Source organism: Equus caballus, chromosome 3 (assembly GCF_041296265.1).
Source record: "Equus caballus isolate H_3958 breed thoroughbred chromosome 3, TB-T2T, whole genome shotgun sequence".
Taxonomy (NCBI): Eukaryota; Metazoa; Chordata; class Mammalia; order Perissodactyla; family Equidae; genus Equus; species Equus caballus.
This window is the reverse complement of record NC_091686.1, coordinates 41,269,891-41,282,115: the sequence shown is the minus strand read 5'-3', so window position 1 is coordinate 41,282,115 and position 12,225 is coordinate 41,269,891. Positions and strand designations below refer to the sequence as shown.

At 48.8% G+C, this 12,225-nt stretch overlaps 1 protein-coding gene across 3 annotated transcripts in view; it reads left to right on the top strand.

Moving 5' to 3' along the window:
* LOC138923604 (rho GTPase-activating protein 20-like) overlaps positions 1-10,492 on the top strand; it is a 96,053-nt gene extending 85,561 nt beyond the window's left edge. The window contains exons 17-24 of one of the 3 annotated variants that reach the window (XM_070263306.1): positions 211-316; positions 1,222-1,306; positions 4,824-4,912; positions 7,703-7,864; positions 7,999-8,319; positions 8,606-8,852; positions 9,901-9,986; positions 10,354-10,492. The gene's annotated coding sequence lies outside the window, so the exon portion shown is untranslated. Of the gene's footprint in view, positions 1-210; positions 317-1,221; positions 1,307-4,220; positions 4,294-4,823; positions 4,913-7,702; positions 7,865-7,998; positions 8,320-8,605; positions 8,853-9,900; positions 10,271-10,353 lie in introns of those variants that run through there. The other 2 variants (XM_070263305.1, XM_070263307.1) reach the window with 2 other exon arrangements.
* The last annotated feature ends 1,733 nt before the right edge of the window (positions 10,493-12,225 follow it).

Genomic DNA, 12,225 nt, shown 5'->3' with positions numbered 1-12,225 from the left:
GAAGAAATGAAAACTAGAATTGTTTGACATTGAAAGAATTAATATCTCACTAAATGTATTCTCTGAAAAAGATGTACAGTGTTTATAAATGCAGCGTTGAGAGGATCTGATGGGGTGACATTTTAATAAACTACTTGACGTTTAGTGGATACTCAATAAATGGTCATTCTCCTTTCATTTCTGGTAACTTTGGACCCAATTCCTTCCCAGAGGCATCAGAAGAGATCACATCCATGTGCTTAGAGAACGTCACGTGTGCTCTGCGTCCTCCACGTAGGCAGGGCGGGATGGCTGAAGTGGGCTGGAGTCCCCACAGGTAGGTGTGTCCCTGGTCAAACCTTAGCACGTCAGGTTCTAGTAAAATAGTTTCTCCTTAGAGCAGACATTTTAAGAACAGAATGCTCTAGCATATTTCAAAATTGTTAATTTTTTCTTTCCTCTGTGAGAAGCACAATATTTTTTCTCAGACATTCACTGTAAGAAGCAGGTCCAGCTGCTGGAGGCAAAACTCACAAAAGTTTGGGCCCCTGTGACCAGGTCCTCCTGGAGTTTTAACTCTCTGAGGGTCCACACTTGTCCACACTGGGCCTCCTGCAGATTGTCCATTACAGGTTAGGCTTCCCTGCCCCAGCACTGGTCCCCTCGGGGGCTCAGTTGTGATTCTCTGCGTTCACCTGTGAGTCTCCCCAATCTGGGGGCGGCAATTTGCCCTATGACCTCACTGCTCTTATGAACCTAAGAACAGCTGGAGCCTTTTCAGTTTGTTCAGCTGTTTAGTGTTTGGGGATGGAGTGGAGACTTCCAGGCTCCTAACATCATGGACCAGAAGCCAGAAGTCAAGCCAACACCTTATTTGTTTTATTTATAGCTCTTCTAATTAATACGGACTGGACATATAATAAAGGGTCCATATTTGAAATGCATAATTTGATACCTTTTGACAATTTATACCCCTTTGAAAACATCAGCACAATCAAGAGAGTGAACATTTCCACCCTGGCACAGTGCTTGTCCTAGGCTGTGCTGCTGGCGCTTCCTGCCCCAGCAGTGGCAGGCTCTAATCTGGGCAGTGCTCTGCCCTGCTTGGGTGTCCAAAGGCCTGGCCACTGGGTGGGTGCCTCCAGTCCGGAAGTGTTGAGCCTGGTGCCTGGACCACCCAAAAAGAAATGGTCCTAGTTCCTGAGAGCAGGTGTCTGATTCGGTCCTCTCTTCTCTCCCCAGGTGGCTGGAGATGCTCATGTTCTATCCCAGGACCAACAACCAGAACCAGAAGAAGAAGCAGAAAGTCGAGCCACCCACGCCATAGGTAGGCAGTGGGTTTGCCAGTTGGTGTCCACTTTGTGGTTTCAGAGATGAGGAGCTGGGGCAAAGCGAGAGTACCCCAGAAGATTCAAGGGCTTCAGGACCCAGCCTAAAATTAGGGGTGAGGGAAGGAGTCAGGTCAGGGCTGAGGTGGTCACCAGCCCTGCACGTTGTCTCCATCCTTCCAGTGGTCTGTGGGCTACAATCTGCATGCTCCTCTTCAAGCCACAGGGCAGGACCCACTACAGGGACAGGGTGGCCTGCTTGTGTGGTCTGGGGCTGCCCCAGGAGGCTTCCAGCCAGGGGGCAGGTGCTGAGAACCAGTAGCAGAGCGTGTGTCTCTTCTCCTGGCTGTCCTTCCAGCTGCTGGGAGGCAAAGAGCATGCCAGGAGGGGTTGCTGGCTGCACACACTCCTCATGCGCCACAGTCCAAGGAAGGACTCAGCTCGGTTCCACTTTCTACACAGAGATGCTCTTGCAGAGAGCAGGCTGAGAAAGGGGAGCCAAGTGAAGGGCAATTCGGGGACCCCACTCTTGCTCTGGGGCCTTGACCATAAATGGAAAAAATTGGTGCTGGTCTTGATTTTTGTGCCCCTGCTCTGACTCCCATGTGACCAGAGTGGGAGGTGGCTGGGGTGGTCCCACCAGGTCCAGTCCTTCCCCAAAGACCCCTCTCCTCTTCCTTCTCTTCCCCAGCCAGTGTCCAGGGGCTCAGGGCACCAGGAAAGGTTCTGAGCCTCAGTGAACTGATTTGCAAAATGGGCTTGTTTTGATCCGGTTATAGGATTATTTGTGAGCTTGAAAGGAGGTCTTGGGCCCAGTGTGGGTGCTCAGTAAATGTTATTCCTTTCCTCTGCGCTCAGGCTTCACTGTTACCAAGTGTTCTTGCCTGATCGAGCCTCGCAGTAACCCTGAGAATGAGCAGAGTGGAGATTGGGGGTCCCTTGGGCATCTTGCAAGGCCCAGAGCCTGGCAGAGGTCCAGGCATAGCAGAACATGGCTACCCCCAGGGTTCAGTAGTCCTTCCTGGTGCTCTCTCCTTCACTGAGTGGCAGAGATCAGCCTGGGTGGAACTGGGTCCCCCTTCTCCTCTACGCCCCCCGGGTCTCCCCTGGATTTGCCTGCCCTGGGCTGCTGCACAAACCCTCCTACTAGTAGAGTGCAGCTCTGGGCCTGCTCTCAGCTGATGGTCATTGTCTGCCCTCTGTCTACCCTCCCCAAGGAGTCCTAGGCTAGCATCCTCTGGAAGGTAGTGTCCCTGGTAAAATCAAATGGGAGTTGTTCCTGGAGACTGAACAGCTTCCTGCTGGGGAACAGCAGACACACATGCAAATCCCCCAAAGCTGGCTGGTTTGAGAGAAAAAACTCCCAGGCAGAATAACAGCGTTCAGGGTTACGCTGCGTTTCCATAGTAATACCTTGGAAATAGTGCCGTAGCAGACCTCCTGCCTCCAAATAAGGCAACTGCACGTGCAGGAGACACGCTCGGCCCAGACCAGGGAATTTGATGGTGCTCCTGCTCCCTAGCCGTTCCCTCCCCTGTGACGTCCCCTCCCCCAAATAATGCTGGCCTTGGCCAAGCTTCACCTTTTCTGTTGGTAGCAGGAGCCATGTGATCACAGGGTGGGAAGAGCCCCCACTTCCCTGAGGGTCTGTTAGAGCCCGGGCGGTCTGGGGTCCCAGCCTCGTCCACTCAACCCCTCCCAAGCCCCAGCAGAAGCCAACCAGGCAGAGTCTCTTTTCCTTTGCCCCTTGCTCCTCAGAGCATCACCTTGAGGCTGCTGGTTTCTGGAAGCTGTGAACTTTCATCAGGGCCACGCTGCTGTGAGTCAGTCTCATGGGGTGAGGTGGGGCCTTTCCAGAGGAGAGCTGCTGATCTCTGAGAAAGCCTCCCTTCCTCAGCCTGATGCCAGAGTCATTCTAGTGCACCAGAGGAAGCTGAGGGGGAAGCCTAAAGCCTTTGGGGCCCCCGTAAAGGCAAGAACCCAAGACCCCATACCTGGCCTCTGTCTCCATGGCCTGGGAGTTTCAGATCAAACCAATGGGGAGCTGCTACACCCCATTCCAGGCCAGAACCCTCCTTCTCATTGGGTTCCTGCTCAGTTTCTGTGGCCAGGAAGTAGAAAGAAAGGCTGTCCATGAAACCCCTTCCAGAGAGGGGGCCTGCTTAGCACATGGAGGTGACGGAGGCCGCTTGGCCCGGGCCTGCCTTCCTACCCTATTTCCTCTTTCCTCTTGCTTTGCAAACCCTTTCTGAGTAGCCAGATAAATAGCACAGACTTCATTATAGCGTTGACATCCCTGAGCAGTGCCGCTGTCCTGGCCACACAGGGACATAGAAAACCTGGTGCCTCCACTCCTTCCTTGTGCACAGGCACTCAGGGTCTCTGTCGGCATGAGCTCCAGCATCCCTCTCCACCACAGTAGTGACAGTGTGCGGAGCGGTAGCAGTGCCATGTGGCCCTGGCCTGGCCTGTGAGGCATCTTACTATCCACATACCTGCTTTGGAGAAGAGAAGCAACTTTCCCTAGAGACCAGGCTTCCTCCCATCACCCACCCAGCCCCTCTCCTGGAAGCCAGCATGGCTTTTCTGCTGCCAGACTGTCCTTCAGTCCCCGCTGACTTGATCAGGCTTTGGCTGCTGTTCATGGCCCCCATTCTCTGGGAAGAGTCCTCCAGAAGCAGGGAATGTGGGGAGGGATCTGGGGATGCAGCCAGCCCTGCACAGGTTGGGGGGCCCTTGGTGTGGGAAATGCATGCATTTCCCTTGCATTTGAGGCCTGGAATTTCCTCTGCCTCTTGCAAAAATTAAGCATAGATCTACCATATGATCCAACTATCCCACTGCTGGGTATTTATCCAAAGAACTTGAAAGCACAACGGCATAAAGATACATGCACTGCTATGTTCATTGCAGCATTATACACAATAGCCAAGACATGGAAGCAACCTAGGTGCCCATCAAGGGACAAATGGATAAAGAAGATGTGGTATGTATACACAATGGAATACTACTCAGCCATAAGAAATGATGAAATCCGGCCATTTGTGACAACATGGGTGGTCCTTGAGGGTATTATGCTGAGTGAAATTAGTCGGAGGGAGAGTCAAATACCGTATGATCTCACTCAGAAGACAAAAATAACGACAAACAAATACCTAGCAACAGAGATTGGATTGGTGGTTCCCAGAGGGGAATCGGGGCTGGAGCAGGGCAAAAGGGGTGATTAGGTTCACATGTGAGGGGGTGGACTATAATTCATTTTTGTGTGTTGAACATGATGCAGTCTACACAGAATTTGAAATATATCACGATGTACATCTGAAAGCTATATAATGTTATAATCCAATGTTACTGCAACTAAAATGATAAAAAATAAAAACATAAATTAAATTTTTTTTTAAATAATGAAAATTTGCTACCAAAACAACACAGTAATGATTCATAGAGGCAACATATTAAGAGGATACCAAAAGTGCAAATGGAATATTTACCACATATATATTTTTTTATTCCCAGACTGTGCTTTGTGACCTGCCTTTGCCTGGAGGAGTCACACCTTGCATGCTGATAACAATTCTGGGCACAGTGAAGCGCAATGCAAACAGGTGAACAGCAAGATTAGCAAGTCTGTCGTATTTGCTGATTGGTTTAGAATTTTTAAAACTACACATTTAGAATCTTGGCTATACCACAGTACGGGATTATCCCATAAATCAATATGTATTCCCAATACGGGGACAACGTTTCCCTCACTGAATCTTAAACCAGAAGAATCAAGAATAAAACAGAGTCCTACTTTCTGAGGACAAAGAGGAAGAGCAGGAAACCCATTCTGTTGGTGTTTCCTGGCAGTGAAAGCCTTAGAGCTCAAGGAAATGTGGAGCTTTTGTAATGTGATGCCTGGCCGTCTCTCCACCTCTGCGCCATACATTGTGTAAAAAACCAAGCATGCACATTATGTCTACATGCCCATCAAAAACAAGGTGTGAAAACAAAAAGACCCCACTGGAGATTGTTCTGAGTTGGTCTGAGCACTTGAAAGTGATGCCACTCTGTCCTGATGTGCGTACAAACCTCCCCACAGTTGTGCAGGTCACAGTGCAGTCTCGGACCTTGCGAGCTCAGCTGCCATTTCTATCTTCATAGTGGGGGCAACAGCAGGGTCACAGATTCCTATGGTGTTAGCCTAGTCTACAGCTGACAAGTGGCAGGATGGAGAACCCCAGTTTTCTGAGCAGACTCTATATACTTAGAAGATTTGAACAGATCCCTCAAGTTACAAGACTTCCTCAAAATAAATCAACCTTTGCCATTGGAACTGGTTTGACTGAGGTGAGCTAGGATGGGGTAAGATTGGAGCTAACAGGTAAATCCGTGCTGATCCATGGCTGCCCTGGGATGCCTGGGCCTGGTGATCACCACTGGTTATACCTATGTGTAAAACAAGAAGGCTAAGGATATCCTGAAGCTGTCCAGTACGCCCGTCCCTGAGGTCAGTGGTGCCACTAAAGCTACTGCAGCCATTAATTCATCTGTGTTTCTGGGTCTTATGACCAGGACACAAAAGGCACAAAGTCAAGCTATGCACACAGGTTTATTCAATAATTTGCAAACAGACTCCATGAGTGTCTGTCACCTTTTTCCTGGTGAATCAAAGGGAGCCACCTCCCCTGTTAGCAGGAGATAGACTCAGCTCTGATCTGATCATTTTACATCCAAATGGTCCACTCACTCCAACCTCCAGCCAGCTTCCTCTGGTTCCGCATGAAGGTCACCACCCTAAGCCAACTGCTACTTCCACACAGCCTGTACAGCTTCTGATGGCACAGTTCTTCCCTGCACAATAAAGCTTGCCTCACAGCAAAGTACAAAACATATATACCCTCTGCCTATGTCCTCGTCCATCTTTCCTCCCAACATAAGGTAGGACCCAGCACACCTTACCCTGTGCACACAGCACTCATGATTTGTTAATATCTGCTCTCCTCCCTGTACGACCCCTCTCATGCAGGACCACACTGATATACATATCTTTGCTTTATTTAGGGTTATTGCACTGGAAACTTTAGCTCCAGGAACACTAGAGATGCAGACTGACACTGCGGCCACTCAGAACTAATTCTGGTTGAAGTGGTTAAGGTGGTCTAAACTGAAAAAATTATTGCTTGGTCCTGCAAATTCTATGTGAGGAATTACAAGAAAAAAAGAACACTGAAGGCAGTAGAGATGACAGTATCTTGCTTTTCACTGCAGAGGAAATATAGGCATTGGATTTTCAGTCAAATACAAATTCTATTGCCATTGGCTATCTTGGTCTTTTCCCTGTGAATTTAATCATTGGAAGACACAGTGTGGTGTATGAGTTCATTACTGGGTGAATTAAAACATACAGAGAATCATTGTTAAAAGGTCTAGAGTGCAGACGTTGCTTTAAAACCAGAGCACATGCTGATTCTGTCAGTGCTCTATGGGGTTCGCTGAGACACTGAGGGAAAGAGTTAGTGATTCGACAGCCAGGACTTGTGTTTGCCTTGACATCCAAGTGCAGGAACTGGGGTCAAAAAGCCAAGCAGCACTTTCGTGGGGTTGGCCCCGTGGCCGAGGGGTTAGGTTCCTGCGCTCCTCTGCATGTGGCCCAGTGTTTCGTTGGAGCGAGTTCTGGGTGCGGACATGGCACTGCTCATCGAGCCACGGTGGGGCAGTGTCCCACATGCCACAACCGGAGGGACCCACGGCTAAGAGTATACAGCTATGTACCGGGGGGCTTTGGGGAGAAAAAGGAAAAAATAAAATCTTTGAAGAAAAAAAAAAAAGCCAAGCAGCACTTTCATTAGTTCCACTTGACATCATGGAATGTTTACCACATTTATTGTCATGACTTTACAACTTAGCATCGGAATACTGAACTTTAACGATGTTGTCTAGCTCTTGCTGTGTCAGGACTTGGCTTTTGGTTAACTATGAGGAAGCCGAGTATTTGAAGGCTCTTATTTACCATTAATAGGGATTAAAAGCAGGCTGGCAGGGCAGGAAGGAGGTAACCGTTATTCTCTGCAAAGTAAAGCATAAAGTGCCCTCAAAGTGGCCCGAAAACCTCTGTGAGAAAACCTTGAAGACCTTTCATGGGTAGGGGTGGTAAAGACGGAATGACAGCTGACTAGAATGACGTGACCAAGACAACGAGGCAAAAAACTCAGCACGTTGTCTTGCTTCCTGTCAGATGCTCATGTATTACATCCAGTCCTTGGCCCAGTGTACCGTCAGTGTGATTTCTGTTTAGAAAATCGTCAGGTATTTATACAATGATTTGCTCTTTAGAAAGTTGCATGTTCTTCACTTGATACAAATGCACAGCTTGAATCATTTTACTAACTCTGGTCTTTGGTTTAAAACAGGCTTGCTTGAGATTTCAAGAGAGGGCATGAGTTCGCCTTCCACTGTAACCCGCGCTTCAGTGAGAACAACAGGGGAGCCATTGTTTGCATTACAAAGCTGGATAATATCTGTGGAAAGGAAGAAAGACAGGCAGATTTCCCCTTTGAAAGTGGTAAACCAAAGTAAGTTATTGCTACTATGAGATATTGAAAATGTCTGTTGCTCATGGGACTCGCTCTAAACCACAATGCTCTTGAAATGAATTTTCATCAGCTCTCCTGAGACACCTAACTAGGACATCTCCTCCCCATCCCAGGGGACCAGGCACTGCAGGCTGGAACAGGGCAGGAGCGCTGACCACAGGACCTTGGCACATGTCAGGATTTGGAGATGGCTCTTTAAGGAGGTGAAATGAGGTCCTGATGCAACGGGACTGGGGTCCTTATGAGAAGAGGAGACACAGATGCAGAGGAGCAGCCCTGTGAGGACGGAGGCAGAGACGGGAGGGAAGCAGCCACCAGCCCAGGGACCCTGGAGCCCCAGACACTGGAAGAGGCCGGAGGGACCCTCCCGTGGAGCCTCCGGAGGGAGCACAGCCCTGCAACCCTTGACCTCAGACTCTGGGCTCCAGGATGGGGTAGGACGGATCCCTGGGGTTCAAGCCCCTGAACGGCCCTTCACCTGGAACTCTCCGGACCTGCACTCTGCCTCACCCATCCAATCCCGTTTTGCAGACTTGGCCACCCCTCAGCCTGATTCCCAGCCCCTGAGTGGCCCAGGGAGCCCCGACAGGGCGGGCCGATGACCTGGGTGGGGGGACCGGAGGCAACTGCCCCCCACTAACGATTCCCCTAAACCCCATCTTCCCTCCGGCATCTGATACGCAGACGCCCTCGGCTCACGCCCCATTCCTTTATATCCAGGCCGATGACACCCGGCACCCCCCAGGGCACCCCGGCCGAGCGCTCGGTGTCCGGTGGTGATTAACGCCCAGCTTGCTGCGTGAAAGATGTGAGTCCTGACTCGGTTGGGGGCAAGCGGCCCCAATTAACACAGCAGTGGCTTTCATGTTCACCTCAATTAAGCCGGCTGCCGTTTCCTGAGTCGTTTCCCGGGCAGCGTCCCGCGGTGTCGGCCACACATCAAAGGGCCTCGCGGGCCACGCAGCAGGTGACGCTCATTTGCACACTGACCCAGGCAGGCGGGGGCGGGGGGTGCTCTGCGAGGGACCCGGAGCTGGTTGGGGTGAAGGGTCATGGGTCGGGTCCTCCAGGGAGGGTCCCTCCTGCCTCTTCTGCTCATCAAACCATGTGAGGCAGCATCTTGCATACAAAATGCAGGAAAACGGGCATGGATGTGAGTTCAGGGCCACTCTTCCTCAGAAAAAACTGATCTCTGATTCAAAGGATGACTCGGGTCTTGAGTCAGAGGCTGCTTCCCCCTTTGATGAGCCTGGTGGTGGGGAGAAAGGGGTGGAAATGTATAAATGTATAAATTTTGCATTGTTTGACAGGCATCTTTACTTCTTTCAGTTTTTAAAAGAGTGCCATTCCTGTCTTCCATTGTAAAGACCAGGGAAATAAAAATCTAATGTTGAGACATAAAAGAGAAGCTTGAACAAAAGTTGACCTTTTAAAAGATGTTAATTGAAGGATTATGTATAATAGGAAAATTAGAAATAGCTTAAATAGCTAATACGAAGAGAGTGATTGATTTGTAATATATAGTATATGTAAAACATAAAACATATACAGCAATTAATTAAAACATTTTCTTTTAAAGAAAGATGTGGGTTTTTAATAACTGAAAATTTAACATTTAATTAGATCATCAGGGACATAATTAGATTGAGCTATTTGCAGGAATTTTTAAACTATTTTTTTTGTATAAAAACCATTATTACAATGCTGGTGGAAATTAAAACACAAGAAAGGGTCACGCGATCTTGCCACATCACCCAGCTCCTCCCAGGCTTTGTCAATATGTGTGTGTGACTTGTAAATAATTGCAGTCTGTCAACTCTGTATTTATACATTTTCAGAGATGATTTTGGAGATGTGTGTTTAAATTTTACAGAGATTTTTTAGCAATGTTTTTAATCATATTTTATGAGTTCTAAAGCACCATAAAAGAAAAATATTTGTCACCTTATATAAAACATCTACATAATAAAAATGCCAATTAACATATTTATTGTATTTCTGCTATGTTTTCTCAGACAGTTTCTGAGGGAAGAATCATCAACAGCTTTTAATTATTGCTGGAAGAAAGCAGCAATAAGTGGATGAGAAAAGAAAAGTTTGAGTGAGTTCTACTTTCTTTAAGTCTCCAAATGGACACTTAAGGGGGAAAATGCTGATCCAAAGCAATGGCTGACAGTGTTCCGGATTAAGTGAGAGCCTATTCATCCTCTAAACATGTAAGACTGATTGGGAAAATCTCTATATTTGTTTTCTAGAAAGACTCCACAGTTTATACTTGTGGCCAACTAATGTTAAATTTTGTAATTCTTACTAATTTTTTATAGCAATACCTCTTGCTCTTGATGTCTCAATACTTTAACTAAAAATGCTCATAATTTCTAATGGTAGATCCAAGGATATTGTTATTATTGTTGTTGTCATTATTAGTATTTTAAAGTACCATTTATTGAAAATCTACTATTTGCCAGGTACTGTAATATAATTTATCTTAAAACTCCATGGAGAAGAGACTGTTATCAAACTGAGGTTTATGAAGGATTACGTCTCTTGCCCAAGCCCATATATGGCCTTCAACCTTTGGATTTAAAACAGTGGCAGGGTAGAGATTAAAACCCAAGTCAAAGCCCACACTCTTTGCCACTATCCTGTACACATCTTGGGCCACTGCTAGACACACCGGAACCACCTGTTGGATATGCCAGAAACATCTGCCGGATACGCTGAAACCACCTGCCAAATATGCCAGAATCAGGTCCCAGACATGGTGGAAACACCTGCCAGAGACGTCCAAATCACCTGTCAGATACGCCAAAACCATGTGCCACACATGCCGGAACCACCTCGTGGACACATCTGCTGGATACTCCAGAAACAGGAAAACCACAGGACGGAACCAGGTGCCAGACAAGTGTGAAGCCCCTTCCAGACTAGCCTGAACCACTTGCTGGACCAGCCTGAATCACTTTATGGACATTCCAGAACCACATGCCCAGCACGCTAAAACCGAGTGACTGACATGCCACAACCACCTGCTGAGCACACCTGAACCGGTCACTGTGAAACCACCTGCCGGATACACCAGAACCAGGTGCCGCACATGCCAGAACCACCTGCCAGATACACCAGACACAGGTGTCGCACATGCTGAAACCAGGTTCCCAACATGACTGAACCACCTGCCAGACATGTTGGAGCCACCTGCCGGATATGCCAAAAACAGCTGTTGCACATGCTGGAACCAGGTGCTGGACACACCTGAACCACCTGCTGGACAAGCTTCAACCACCTGCTAGACACAAGGGACCCACTTGCCGGACATGCCGTCATCACCTTCAGGAAATGCCAGAACCATCAAGTGAACATGCCGGAAGCACCAGCTGAACATGCCAGAGCCAGGTGCTTGACACGCCATATCTGCCTGCCAGACACACTGAAATCACCTGCCAGATATGCCAGAACCAGGTCCCTGATACGCCAGAACCAACTTCCAGGCAAGCCAGAAAAATCTGCCGGACACGCCAGAACCACCCCTCAGACTGGCCAAAACCACGAAAGTGAAATGACGGGATCATGTCCTGGACATGTTGTAGCCACATGTCAGACACGCTGGAATCAACCGCTGGACATGCTGGAACCAACTGCTGGACACCCCGGAAGCACCCACCGCACATGTCAGAACCACCTTCTGGACATACTGGAAACTCATGCCAGACAACAGGAATGCCCTGCCTGACAAGCTGGAACCACCTGAATGACATGCCAGTACCATTGGTCGGACATGCCAAAACCAGCTGCAAGACAAAACTGAAACACCTGCCAGACAAGACTGAACCACCTGCTGGATACACCTGAACCACTTGACAGACACTCCAGAACCGCATTCCAAGCATGCCGGAACCACATGTCCGATATGCCAGAAGCAGGTTCTGGAGGTGCCGAAACCACCTTCAGGACAGGCCTGAACCACCTGCTGGACATGCCTGAACCACCTGACCGACATGCTTCAACCACCTGCTTGACTCCCCGGAACCACCTGCTGGACACCTGTTGGATATGCCAGAACCAGGTGCTGCATACACTGAAACCACCTGCCAAATGCCCCAGAACCAGGTGCCAGACATGGCGGAACCAACTGCCAGACATGTCCAAATCACCTGTCAGATATGCCAAAACCATGTGCCGGTCACACCAAAAGCACCTCCCGGACACGCCAGAACGAACTGCCAGATACGCCAGAAACAGGTACAGCTAGGGTGGAACCAGGTGCCAGATAAGCCCGAAGCAGCTGCTGGACTAGCCTGAACCACCTCCTGGATGAGCCTGAACCACCTGCTGGACCA